A 14,457-nucleotide genomic window follows, 5' to 3' on the forward strand; every position below is an offset into this window, starting at 1 on the left:
AGGGATACTTTAATAGGAGGTAACTGAAAAAAACAATCTTGGAACGTTACAACCACAGTGAAAATGGATGAACTATATCTGCATAGACCAACCAGGAATGAGCTCTAAAATGTAGCTGAATCCAAGAAGGTTTCAGGAGGGCCTGTGGAGTATGAACCCATATGTTTTCTGTTTGTTTGTTTGTTTTGTTTTGTTTTCGGCTGCATTGGGTCTTCGTTGCAGTGCACGGGCTTCTCATTGCGGTGGCTTCTCTTGTTGCAGAGCACGGGCTCTAGGCGTGTGGGCTTCAGTAGTTGTGGCACGTGGGCTCTGTAGTTGTGGCCCGCGGGCTTAGTTGGTCCGCGGCATGTGGGATCTTCCCGGACCAGGGATCGAACCCTTGTCGCCTGCATTGTCAGGGGGATGAATAACCACTGCACCACCAGGGAAGTCCAATTCCATATGTTAAAGTTCTCATTTTTTTTCCAACTATAAAATGAGGATATAAAATAGTGGGACCTCACAAGTTAGTTGTGAGGATTTAATGAAGTTATGCTCCTATGACAGGAACAACGCCTGTAACTTGGTAATCACTCAATAGATGTTAGGCGTTCTTACTGTTCTTAAAATTATTTTGGAAACCGTTGGAAGTGTGTACCCCACAATCATAACAGTGGTTGGTGACCCAGACATTATAAGCAAGTAAACACTCACACAAACATGTAATTTTTTTTAATCTGCATGCTATTTTAGTTCCATTAGAAAAATATTATCTATATAAAATTTGGTCCAGTTTCTTCTCCTTTACCTCTACCGTTCAAACTTAAATGCTTTAATTTTACTCAAGTAAAAGCAGAATCATGTATCTGACATGAGAACTAAATAGTTCACACCATTAAATTAATAGAGTCTAATTGAATTAGGTGTGCTCTTTATTATTTCTCAGGAATAGTAACTCATCTTTCCTACATGCTATTTCCCTTTACTTTTATTTTTCTGAGTAACTATGTAATGTGTGTCTCTTTTCCCACATCCAGTAATATGAGTGTTATAGAAGTGTAATTTATAACATCAGTAACTAGATTCATCATTAATCTTCAACTTATGTTCAATTCCCCTTATTATATGGTATTTCCATAATAACTTCAGATATTTCAGTCAGCCGTACACTTTCCAACAAATACTGTAAAAATTAAGATGTTAATTTAAAAACATTATTAAAATTCCAGACTGAATAACACTGGGCCCACTTAAAGCGATGCTGTCACGAGAGGTCCTTGGACAGCTACTGCTTCAATCTCAACACGGCCTCCTTTGGGCAAAGCAGCAACCTGGTAAGCAGCTCTTGCAGGAAAGCTACTCTGGAAATATTGCTTGTAGATGTCATTGACAGTATTGAAGTCGTTTATGTCAGCCAACAAAACAGTTGTTTTTACCGCATTCGTGAAGTCACAGCCTGCTGCTTTCAGAATTTCACCCACGTTTGTAAGAGCTTGTTTAGCCTCTTCTGCCACCCCTCCTGGCACAAGCTCTCCACTTGCAGGATCCATGCCTAGCTGTCCTGAAATGTAAACGGTCCTGTCGACTAACACAGCCTGACTGTAGGGACCAATGGCCGCTGGGGCTTTCGCGGTGATCACCTTTCTGATCAAAGACGACATGGCTAATCCTTTTTCCTTGCTGCCCCTCGGAGACAACTACCACGTATGCTGCTTCTACTCGTGTCTCACGGGTCTCATGTGATTGTTAATTATGATAAACGCAAAGCAGGAAAACGGACCTGAGGGACAAGCGTGGGAGTCAGCAAGCAAAGGGGAGGATACAGGCTTTGGGGTCTCCTACCCAGACCACAGGAAGTCAGTACTCAGGAATTAGGGAAAATGAGACTTCATGCTGAAGGGAGAAAGGTTACTAAAAAGAAGCTGAGAGGGCTTCTCTGGTGGTGCAGTAGTTAAGAATCCGCCTGCCAATGCAGGGGACACGGGTTCGAGCAATGGTCCCGGAAAAGCCCACATGCCGCGGAGCAACTAAGCCCATACGCCACAACTACTGAAGCCCCCGAGTGCCCGTGCTCCCCGACAAGCGAAGCCACCGCAATGAGAAGCCCTCGCACCACAACAAAGAGTAGCCCTCGCTCGCTGCAACTAGAGAAAGCCCGTGAGCAGCAACGAAGACCCAAGGTAGCCAGAACTAACTAACTAAAAGAAAATTAAAAAAAAAAAAAAGTAAAAACACCTGCAATCTACAACCTAGAGATAACAGCTATTAACATTTTGTAGTCTACCAGTGTCAGTATTTAAAAAAATATGTGTATGTGCCTGTGTATTTTACTAAATTTGGATTATACAATGTATAATCCTTTAGCAACCTGTTTCTGTCATATATTGCCATACCAGTAAATAACCGACCCGTGGATACTTTTTAAGTCTTTTACACCCTGGGTGCTGCAGATGCAGAGTTAAGCCTGATTTCCCACTTCCAGGGGAGCCTGCGATCTAAGGGAGTGAGCAAACGCACCCCTGTGACTCAGTTTGCCCCTCTCTACAATGGGAGTGCCCTTTCTACCTCCCAGCTGTACAGTTTCAAGGACAGAATATTCACTCTGCTGCCCAGGCCTCCCTTCCAAGGGAGACCTGGACTTGATTCTAGGCAGGGAACAACTGCCAGGATCCATCCCGGTGGCCTCCAGGCCTCTGAAGGACAGTGCCCCTTGCATAGTAGGCACTTAAAGTAATATATTCCCTAGCTCCACTTCAGCGCCCGGGGCCTCATTGAATTATCACTACTTTATTGTCCTTCGCATGTTTCTCTGCGCAGCGTCCCTGCCTTCCAGGCTGCAGCAGGGACTCCTCCGGGGCCCAGACCGCCCCCTCCCCCACCCGTGGCTGCAATGTGGTTTGCAGTCGCCTTTCTAGCTTCCCCGGCAGACCCCGGGCTCTTCAGGCCCCCAGCGCCTGGCAGAGGGTCCCGCCCAGAGGAAGTTCTCATAAATGTGTGTTGACTAAACAGGAAAGAAAAGCCATCGGCGTGCAGGACCAGGAGGGCGTGTGTTTAATCAAACTCCAAACCCCAATACCAACTCCTCAGGGACGCTTTAAAAATGGAGCGCCGAGAAGTTGAGGATTAGTTGGACGAACTGTTCCCCCCTTTCCTTGGGAGGCGCAGGAGGAAGGATGAAGGGGGAGGGAGAGGTGCTGGTTCTGGGCAGGAGGAAGGGCCCCTTCGTCCAGCCACTGTGCTCCGCTCCGTGAGTCCCTGGGGTTGAGAAAGGGGGCAGGAGGCCCCGGGCGGGTGTCTGGGGCTGGCATCTCCCCTGTGGTAATCGTGATTGCTCCAGAGCCAGCACTCCCCCTCGCCCACACTTCCTCCCAATCTTCCCACCCCTTGGCCCTGGGCCCGCACCCCGGCCTCCCTCCTTGGGGCTTGTTTATCTACCTGGCCAGGTGTGGGATGCTGTGAGGTGTGCTCCTTCGGCCTCGTTCAGCCTGGGGGCCAGGGCTATAGCGTGGGAAGCTGTTTTGTTTCTACTGTAAATAAGGGACATCAGTTCAGATGGTCTCCCCTTTAGTAGAGCTAATGAATTGCTGGGGAGAGGGAGCCCCCTTGATCAGTTTACAAAGCCCGGGGGACACGTTGCCCAGACCTTAGGACCTGAGCTCCTCGCAGCAAGATCCAGACCCACCTCTGTGAGGGTCCCCAGTCGGCTGTACAGGGCCTGGGCTTTCAGCGGGGAGGGGTGCCGGAGGCTTGGGAAATATTTGCTCAATGAATGAATGAGTGAACCATGTTAAGTACAGCTGCAGTGACCACAGGGTAAAGTAGAAAAGAGCAAGAATTCCAAAGCCAAGCAGACAGGCTTGGGTTCCAATCCGTTCTCTGCCAAGTATAACTGTGTGACTTGGGAGAGCTGTCTAACCAGGTTCCTGTAAAACGGAAGCAAAAGCATTTAACCTTCTTTATGAGATTTGAGTGGCATCTTTGTAGGGTATGTGGCACGTAATAGGCTTAATAAACGGTTACTATTGTTGTTAGTATTGTTTAGTAATTCGAGAAATGAGCATCAAGCACCTACTATGTGCCGGGTGCTTTCTAGGTACTCGGGCTGATCAAACTTTCTAGGTACTTGGAGTTCACTGAACAAAACACAAGACTCTTCTCCTCATGGGGTTTGCATTCAGGCAGAGGAGAGAGAGACAATAATACAGAGTGAAGTAAGCCAGAAAGAGAAAAACAAATATCACATATTAATGCATATATGTGGAATCTGTAAAAATAGTACAGATAAACCTGTATCCAGGACAGGACTAGAGACACAGATGTAGAGAACAGACACGTGGACACAGGGCGGGAAGGGGAGGGTGGGACAAACTGGGAGATTAGGGTTGAAACATATACGCTACCATGCGTAAAATAGCTCGCCCGCAGGAACATGTTATGAAGCACAGGAGGCTCAGCTCGGTGCTCTGTGTTGACCTAGATGGGTGAGATGGGGGCGTCCAAGAGGGAGGGGATATAGGTACACATATAGCTGATTCACTTCATTGTACAGTAGAAACTAACACAACATTGTAAAGCAATTATACGCCAGTGAAAAATTTTTTTTTAAAATACAATTGATTTTTGTAAAACAAAACAACAACAACAGCAACAAATGAGTAAATGAAGCTGCATGTTTGAAAGTGATAAAAGCCAAGAGGGAAAAAAAGCAGAAAAGTATGAGGAATGAGGAGTGCAAGGGGTGGGGCTGGAGTGTCATTTTAAATAGGGTGACAGAGTGGGCCTCATTGAGAAGGTGGTGTCTGAGTGAAGAATTTAGGTGAGGGAGACAGATGTGCCAGTATTTCAAGGAAGAGTATTTGCACAGAAGGCACATGCCCGAGCAAAGCTCCCCAGGTGAACCGTGCCTGGTTTGGCCGGGGGCAGAGTGGCGTGGAGGCAGTGAGCTGGGAGATGACGTCAGAGGTCAGGCGTCCAGATCCCACGGGGTAGTGCGGGCCACGGTGAACTTGGCTTTTACTCCAGTTGGAAAGGGGCCACTGCAGGGTTTTGAGCAGAAGAACAACGTGATCTGACTTACATTTTAAAAGGATAACCTGGGCAGCCAGGTTGAGCATAGACTGAACAGGGTGAGGGGTGAGTTTGGGAGAACAGGGGCAGAGGTCCCGGCGGGGCAGTGGTGGCAGTGGTGGTGGTGAGAAGTCGTCAGATTCTGTATTTTGAAAGTGGGGCCAGCTTGGTTTCCTGAGGGTTTGGATCTGGAGTGTAAGAAAGGGAGGAGACCCGGATGACAGCGGTGCTGAGCCTGAACTAGCAGAAGGAATCAGGTGCCACCAACTGAGATGGTCAAGGCTGCAAGTGAACCGGGTTTGGGGAGGAGATCCAGAGTTCAATTTGTATGTATTAAGATCTAGATGCCAGACATGCGCACAAAGATATCTAACAGGCTGCTGATGTGAAACAGAGTTGTTAGTGCTGCTATGACTATTTTCCTCCACTTTCACACCCAGTCCTCATGCCAGCCAGTGAGGACGGCAGGCAGGGGTTATTCCCCCAGCTTGACGGAATGGAAATCCTATAGAGTGTATACCCAACAGAATCGAAAACAGGTATTCAAACAAGTACTGGTACATGAATGCTCACAGCAGCACTATTCACAGTCGTCAAAAGGTGCAGATAACTCACATGTCCAGCAGTAGATGAACAGATGTGTAAAATGTGGGAGACACATACAATGGGATATTATTCAGGCATAAAAAGGGATGGAGGACCAATACACGCTACAAGGTGGATAAACCTCAAAAACATTATATTAAATGAAAGAAGCCAGTTGCAAAAGACTACATATTATGATTCCATTGATATGAAGTATCCGGAATAGTTAAATCTATAGAGACAGAGAGCAGATTAGTAGTTGCCAGGGATTGGGGGGAGGAGGAAATAGGGAATGATTACTTAATGGGCACAGGGTCTCCTTTGGAAGTGATGAAAATGGTTTGGAATTAATAGGGGTGATGGTTGTACAACACTGAAAATGCACTAAATGGCACTGAATTATACGCTTTAAAACGTTTACATTTAGTTATGTGAATTTTATCCCAATGGAAAAAAAAACCCTCTATGAAGAACCTGATGCCAGGCTTATAGCACCCTGCACCATGCAGTGACTCCCACTGCCATTTTTCCGGAAGCCTGTGAAGGACTATCGCCAGTTCCCCATCTCCCTTCTGAGTAAAGTAGCCCAGTGAAGCAAAGGAATGTATCCCCTGCAAGGTACAGTTTACGGCAATTGGATTTTCCAAACTCCAAACCAGGGAATCTGGTCTGACAAGCATGGGATGCACATCTGAAATCAGCCCTGCCCTGGAAAACCTGTGTCTGGGGGTTGCTGGTGTCCCAGGGAAGCTGTACTTCCGGGTCTGTTCCAGTGGGGAAGGAAGGAGCAGAAGTGGCCAACCCGGCTGCTCAGAGCTGCCCTATTTAACCCTTCAGGGTCAAGGCTCCTGAGCTGGAAGGGACTTTATGGATCATCTATGAGGAAATGGAAACTCCAGAAAGATAAATACCTTTTCCCAAGTACCCCAGCCAGTAAGCGGCTGAGCTGAGACTAGGAGGAAGGGAGCCATCGTGGATGTGGCACCCACTCCATGTCCAGGAGCCTCGGGGACATTACCTCAACCACTCTGGCGAACAGCTCTTGGCAGCTCCATCTGCAGATGAGATTCAGGGAGGTTTAGGGACCAGGCCGACATCATGCATCTATTAAGAGGCAGGGCTGGCAGCTGAATAGAGGTCTACCTGACTCTTACAATCTGTAATTTTTGCTAGGCCTTTATCTGTCTTCACATATATATCCCCAATACGGAGGAAATGGATGAATGAACCAAGCTCTTTCCAGTCTCCCACACCTCCATCCAGCTTCACCCTGATCAGAGTTAACAGACGCTCTGGGGCTGTCACATGGTTGCCATGGTAACTGAACTTTTAGAACTTTTAGAAATAGCAGCTGCAGGCAATCCAGGACAAAACCAGTGAACCCTTCTCTTGCTGCACTAGTTAAGGCATTTCTGTCCAAGCTGACAAAGGTTAACACAAAGCAGCAAAGACGAGAGATTCCTTAATGTACCTTATTGTTCTTGACCATCCTTGTTGACCAAGGACCCTTTGTTTGCCCCACCACTGCCGCCTTCACCACACATCCATGGTTTAAAAAATGGTATCTACTGAGGACATCTCCCTGTAAGTGGTAATGAAATTGTAACCCCGCTCTTTATACATCAACAGTTACAGAGCTACCACCCGAGCTTCACATCAGCAGGAGACAACCACCATCCCCCCCACAGGGTTGATAGCATTTTAGCCCAAAGTCAGAAACTTGACAGTTTTATGAAGTAGTGCATGCCTGTAAGGGTTTGGACTTTTTGAAATATGGAAAATAGCTTCTTGAGTCCATTCCAAACAAAATAAGAAGTGAGAATGAGGAAATAACCACAGCTACAAAGAACCTTAAAAGAGTTGTGATTATTTTGTAAATGAGAAAGCCTGAACTAAACGGGTGGTTTTCTAGGAAACCATAAATTACCAAAATCAATCCTTGGAGACCATTAAATTTTAAACAGACCAAATATCGCATAAGAAAATGAAAATGTTATTAAAGAGCTGTTCTCCCATACACAAAGGGGAAAAAAAGTAGCAAGTCCAAACAAGACTTCAGGTGAGTTCAACCAAAACTTTAAAGAGTGATGAATAAAAATGCCATTCAAATGGTTGCAAACCCTAGAAATTATAATAAGAAAGCCGCTACATTTATTGAGTCCCCACGTGGCAGATACAGTTCTGAGTGTTGTGTTCATTTAATTCTCACAATAACCCTGTTAAGAAGATAAATAATTGTTCTCATTTTAGAGATGAAAAAACTCAGGCAAAAGCAGTAAATAAATAGTTCAGGGTGACACAACTAGTAAGTGGCCGATCCAATTTTTTTTTTTTTTGCGGTACGCGGGCCTCTCACTGTTGTGGCCTCTCCCGTTGCAGAGCACAGGCTCCGGACGCGCAGGCTCAGCGGCCATGACTCACGGGCCCAGCCGCTCTGCGGCATGTGGGATCTTCCCGGACCGGTACACGAACCTGTGTTGCCTGCAACAGCAGGCAGACTCCCAACCACTGCGCCACCAGGGAAGCCCTGGCCGATCCAAACTTGAACCTAGTGAGTTTAGTTCCAGAATTCACTTTTTAAATTATTATTTTTAATATTTATTTATTTATGGCTGCGTTGGGTCTTCGTTGCTGCGCGCACGCTTTCTCTAGTTGTGGCAAGCGGGCGCTACTCTTCGTTGTGGTGCACAGGCTTCTCATTGTGGTGGCTTCTCTTGTTGCGGAGCATGTCGTCTAGGCGCGCCAGCTTCAGTAGTTGTGGCACACAGGCTTAGTTGCTTTGCAGCATGTGGGATCTTCCCGGACCAGGGCTCAAACCGTGTCCCCTGCATTGGCAGGCGGATTCTTAACCACTGCACCACCAGGGGAGTCCCCAGAATTCACTCTCTTAACCACTATGCCGGGTCAACTCTTCCAAATTCCTTTTATGAATATTACATATCAATACCCAAATCTGTCAAAGATAGCACAAGAGAGGAACACTACAGACTATCTCATTTATGAATATAACAGCAAAAGCTGTAAACCTAATATTAGCAAATAAAATCCAGCCACACACAAAAAATTATGTACTACAGCTGAGTAGGGCATACCAGGAAAACAGGGTGGTTCAATATTAGGAATACCATTAATATTATTCACCATATTGACAAATCATTGGAGAAAAACTGCATGATGATTATGACATAGATGTTGAAAAGATATTTGAAAAAATTCAAAAATCCATGCTTGATTTAAAAAGAAAATACCTTAACGATTGGAAGGGAAGGATGCGTCCTTAAAATACAATTACACCCCCCACACACATACATATATACCTCAAGCCAGAAAGCCAACTTGTAAGAGTAAAATATTAAAAGACTTCTCATTAAAGTCAGGACAAAACAAGGATATCCACTACCATCACTTTTTTAAAAATTTATTTTTATTTATTTATTCTGGCTGCACTGGGTCTTCGTTGCAGCACGGTCTTCTTTAGTTGAGGCTTGCGGGCTTAGTTTGCAGTATGTGGGATCTTAGTTCCCTGACCAGGGATCGAACCCTGGCCTCCTGCATTGGGAGCACAGAGTCTTAACCACTGGACCACCAGGGAAGTCCCTACCATCACTTTTATTTATCAAATGAAGAGGAATAAAGATTAAAAAAGTGATATAATTATTATTTACAGGTGATGTGATACAATTATATTTTAGAAAACCTACAAAATTCAACTAAAAAATTGTAGCACAAGGCTTCCCTGGTGGCGCAGTGGTTGAGAGTCCACCTGCCGATGCAGGGGACACAGGTTCGTGCCCCGGTCCGGGAGGATCCTACATGCTGCGGAGCGGCTAGGCCTGTGAGCCATGGCCACTGAGCCTGCGCGTCCGGAGCCTGTGCTCTGCAACGGGAGAGGCCACAACAGTGAGAGGCCCGCGTACCACAAAAAAAAAAAAAATTGTAGCACAAAGAGAATTCAGTAATGCATCTAGGTACAAATTTCATATACAAAAATCAATAGCCTTACTAGATATGAAAAAGATTGTTTTGAAAATATAATGGAAGACTTACATTTTGACCCAGCAATCCCACCTCTGAGAATTTATCTTACCAACATACTTGTGCATTCATTCATTCATTCATTTATTCATTCATTCATTTATTCTGCAATTATTACTGAATGCTTACTTATTCAGTATCAGATACTTTTCTGAGTGCCAAGAATACAAATAAATGAACAAACTGACAAAAACAAAACAAAACAAACAACAAACCTTTGTAATCTGGTGGTAGGAAACAGATAATAAATATAATTTTATTTAAAAATTTTTTAAAGCATTTATTTATTTGGCTGAGCCCAGTCTTAGTTGTGGCACATGGGATCTTCATTGCCACGTGCGGGATCTTTAGTTGTGGCATGCGGGATCTAGTTCCCTGACCAGGGATCAAACCTGGGCCCCCTGCCTTGGGAGCACAGAATCTTAACCACTGGACCACCAGGGAAGTCCCAATAAACATAATTTTAAAAGTAAATGATACAGTGTGTTAGAAGATGGTGATTGCTATCAGGATAGGGAAATTGGGAGCACTGGGTGGTCATGATGGACCTCCTGGAGAAGGAAGGAGGTAACGGAGTGAGCCATGTGAATATGGGCAGGGGGCAGGCACAAGTTCCTGGGGTGGTATTGAGCCTGGTGTGTGCACACAAAATGAGTCATCTGTGTAACAGCAAAAGATTCAAAGAATAAGTTATTCATCTATAGGGAACCATTTAAGCAAAGGTACATCTACCAAAGTCTAAGGAAACTCTCTGTGATGTGAGATGGGAAGATCTCCAGGATATATTGTTTAGTGGAAAAAAGCAAGGAGCAGAATAGATTATAAGTTATGCTAGCTTTGTGTACCCAATAGAGGTAAATCAATGTTAGAAAGATGTCAATTCTTTTTCAAATAATTTATAAATTTAATATGGGCTCCCCCAGAAGGAATCAGAAAAGCTAGTTTTTAAGAGCTAAGAAAATTCTTTAAAAGGAGAGTAAGGAGGGGGGCTAGCCCAACCAGATATTAAAACATATTGTAAAACTATGGTAATTAAAATATTGGGTTGGCCAAAAAGTTCGTTTAGCTTTTTCCATAAGATGTTACAGAAAAACCCAAACAAACTTTTTGGCCAGCCCAATACTTTTGTATGGGAACATGAGTAGAGATCAATAGAATACAATAGAATATCCAGAAACAGATCCAAATACACACAGGAAATAATAATTATGTAATAACTTGTCCTGGGAATGTTGAATAGCTTTTCAGAAACAAATATATTTGTATCCTTCCTGCATTACTTACACTAAAATAAGCTACAAAAGATATAAATGTAAAATATGAAACCATAAAAGTACTGGATTAAAAAAAATTTATAATCTTGCAGTGGGACGGGCTTGCTTAAGCATGACTCAAAACTCAGAACTCATCAATTCTGACCACAATAAAAGTTTTAAAATTTTCCATGGAAAAAATAACAAAACAAAAGACAACAAACCAAGCAATAACTTATGCAACACATGTAACAGACAAATTTCTGTAACATAAAAACAACTCCTATATATCAAAATGCAAAAGTCTATGATCCTATAGAAAAACAGTCCCCGGATATGAACAAAGAGTTCACAGAAATGAAAATTAACATGGCTCTGAGATATATATATATGTGTGTGTGTGTGTGTGTGTGTGTGTGTATTTAAAAATTTTTATTCATTTATTTACTTATTTTTGGCTGCATTGGGTCTTCGTTGCTGCACGCGGGCTTTCTCTAGCTGTGGCGAGCGGGGTTACTCTTCATTTCTGCGAGTGGGCTTCTCAATGCGGTGGCTTCTCCTGTTCTGGAGCACAGGCTCTATCCGCATGGGCTTCAGTTGAATAGTGCTGATCTAGACTGAAACAAATGCTCCCTTCAGCTGCTAAGTCACTGAGCTACAGGGCCTGGAGGACTGGTCCTTCCGTATCCACCAGGACCACTGTGGGAGCCTTCTGAGGCCCAGGCACGGATGTTCATCCCACCGTGCCTGTCGTCCTCGGTCACTGCCCCAAATATCAGCTCTTTTGGCCGTTTCTTTTCTCCACACTGCTCTGTAATTCCCCTCTTGTTTTAACAACCCTCTGCTCTCCACCTTCTGGAACCTTTTTCCTTGGCTCTTTGGAAAGCTGATTCTTGGGCAAGAAAATCACCTACACCCTCACTCTTCTGCCGGCACAGCCTAGGGTTTACTCTGGGGCCCAGCAGGTAAAGAACACGCGTGAAGTGTGAAGGTCAAGGGGTGAATGCCGGTGCCCTCACTGTGTGGTGAGAACTGGGCAAGCTGGAGAGTTCCTGTGCCCTGACGCAACTCCAGGCTGACTGTCGGCACGTAAGAATGTGGACCCAATAGGGCCAGACCTTCAGATGGTTCAAGAGAGGCCAGAAACACTCATATACCCCTGACGGGAATGTAAAGTGGTACAGCTCTGCCGAAACCGTTTGGTGGTTCCTTAGAAAGTTAGACATAGTGTTACCATAAGACCCAGCAATTCCACTCCTAGGTATATACCCCAGAGAACTGAAAATGGTTCACACAAAAACTTGGACATGAATGTTCATAGCAGCAACATTATGTCCAAGAAGTGGAAACAACCAGAAAGTCCATCAAGGGATGAATATATGAACATGTGGTCTAGTCATGCAAAGGAATATTGTCCAGCCATAAGGACAAATGAAGGACTGACACGTGCCGCAACATGGATGAACCTTGAAAACATGCTGAGTGAAAGAAGCCAGACACTAAAGGCCACTAATTGTATGATTCCGTTCATATGAAATGTTCAGAATAGGTAAGTCCATAGAGACAGAAAATAGATGAGTGGTTGCTAGGGGCTGGGGGGAGAAGGGAGAATGGGGAGTGAGTGCTAATGGTACAGGCTTTCTTTCAGAGATGATGAAAATGTTCCAGAATTAGATAATGGTGATGATTATACACCTTTACAGATATACTCAAAACCACTGCATGGCACACATTAAAATGGTGAATTTTATGGTATGGGAACGATATCTCAGAAACAAAGAGAAAGAGGCCAGCAATCTGGCTCTTTGTGAGAAAACTGATATTTTTCATATTGACTTAATTTTTGAGCAAGCAAAGCAAAGTAAGGTTTGGCCTGTAGGCTACCAGTTCAGAACCTCTGAACAGAAATCACGCTCTGCTGTGAGGTCACCACCCCTTCCTAGCACCCCTCCCTTGCTCAGCGGTTCCTTTCACCCTGCTTCCTGGCTCCTCTTGCAGCCGCCCCAAGGCTTCTTCCAGACCATCGTCCTTTCCTGCCTCCTCTGAAGTCCTTGTCTCTCACTTTCTATCTTCCTCTCTCCCCCAGTCCCTCCTTTGTTCTTTCTTTTCTAAATATTTATTTATTTGCTGAGCCGGGTCTTAGTGGCAGCATGCAGGACCTTTGTTGCCGCCTGCGCCTGCGGGGTCTTTTGTTGCACGTGCGGGATATTTAGTTGTGGTATATGGGCTCTTAGTTGCAGCAGGTGGGATCTAGTTCCCTGACCAGGGATCAGACCCGGGCCCCTGCACTGGGAGCACAGAGTCTTAGCCACTGGACCACCAGGGAAGTCCCCCTCCTTTATTCTGTTCTCTTCGTGTCCACATCTGAGCCCCTCCCTACTTTCCAGCTGTTTGTTCGTTGCTCAAACTTCCTGTTCTTTGACTCCACTCCTGTCCTCACTTCCTTCCCCTCCCTCACCGATTCCACAATTCCCCACCTTGGCCACTCTCTTGACAACATTCTGACTTCTCTCAACCTGCCTCTCTGTTGTACCTGCCTGGAAGCCCCAACTCTGGGTCAGTCTGATTGCCCTTCCTCTCCCGGGGAGCACCTGGGCCCTGAGGTCTGTTGAAGAAAATCACAGCACCACAGAGTCTGGTGCCATCAATTCATGGACGGTGACCATAACCGGGCCCACAAATACCGTACACCAACGATGCTGTCCTCCTCGTCGGCTCACCCTGCCACCCTCCACAGTGGCTATTGAAAACCCTCGCCACTCTCCCCAAACCTCTGACCTCACCTTCTATTCCACACAGAAACTGGAGACCTTCAGACAGGAACTCTCCCATCATCCGGCCACTGATGCATGGATTTGACAGGTATTTAAGAGGTTAAAGTTGATGGAGATTGGCGGTAAGTTGTATAGATGAGGGAGAAGGGAGATCAAAGGAGACGCCCATGGGGAGCTCCCTGGTGGCCTAGTGATTAGGATTCTGGGCTTTCACTGCAGTGGCCCGGGTTCAACCCCTGGTCAGGGAACTGAGATCCAGCAAGTCGTGTGGCACAGCATGGCCAAAAAAAAAAAGGAGAGAGAGAGACGCCTATGTTTCTTACTGGAGCCTAGATGGATGTGGTGCTGTTTATGACATGGGGAAGACTTCACAGGAAGAGGCAGAGGAAGAAGGACAGACCCTGAACCAGAAAGCAGGAGGGAAATCTGGGGAGTTTGGCATCACAGACATCAAGGCAGATACCAAAACTGAAGTTACAGAACGTGCGATGGGCTGAGCGCAAACCTTTGCCACATATATAACAGATTCGTCATGGAAAATACAGAGGCTCTTGAAAGAAACAGGAATGAAAAACAACCCAATAGAAAAGCGGGCAACTCATATGAAAGGGCGATTTGCAGAAGAAAGGATCCAAATTTTCAGTAAACATATGAAAAGATATTCGATGTCCGTAAAATTAGAAGAATGTAAATATTATGGGTTGAATTGTGTTCACTCCCCCCTGCCCCCAAATATGCTGAAGTCCTAACCTCCAGTACCTCGG

The 14,457-nt window shown here is 45.3% G+C and overlaps 1 pseudogene; it reads right to left on the reverse strand.

The window, feature by feature from the left end:
* Nucleotides 1-1,156: 1,156 nt before the first annotated feature.
* On the reverse strand, nt 1,157-1,722 carry LOC112394704 (2-iminobutanoate/2-iminopropanoate deaminase pseudogene; annotated as a pseudogene).
* Between the last annotated feature and the right edge of the window lie 12,735 nt (nt 1,723-14,457).

The sequence above is a fragment of the Neophocaena asiaeorientalis genome, unplaced genomic scaffold (genome assembly GCF_003031525.2).
Source record: "Neophocaena asiaeorientalis asiaeorientalis breed wild unplaced genomic scaffold, Neophocaena_asiaeorientalis_V1.1 scaffold242, whole genome shotgun sequence".
Lineage (NCBI taxonomy): Eukaryota > Metazoa > Chordata > Mammalia > Artiodactyla > Phocoenidae > Neophocaena > Neophocaena asiaeorientalis.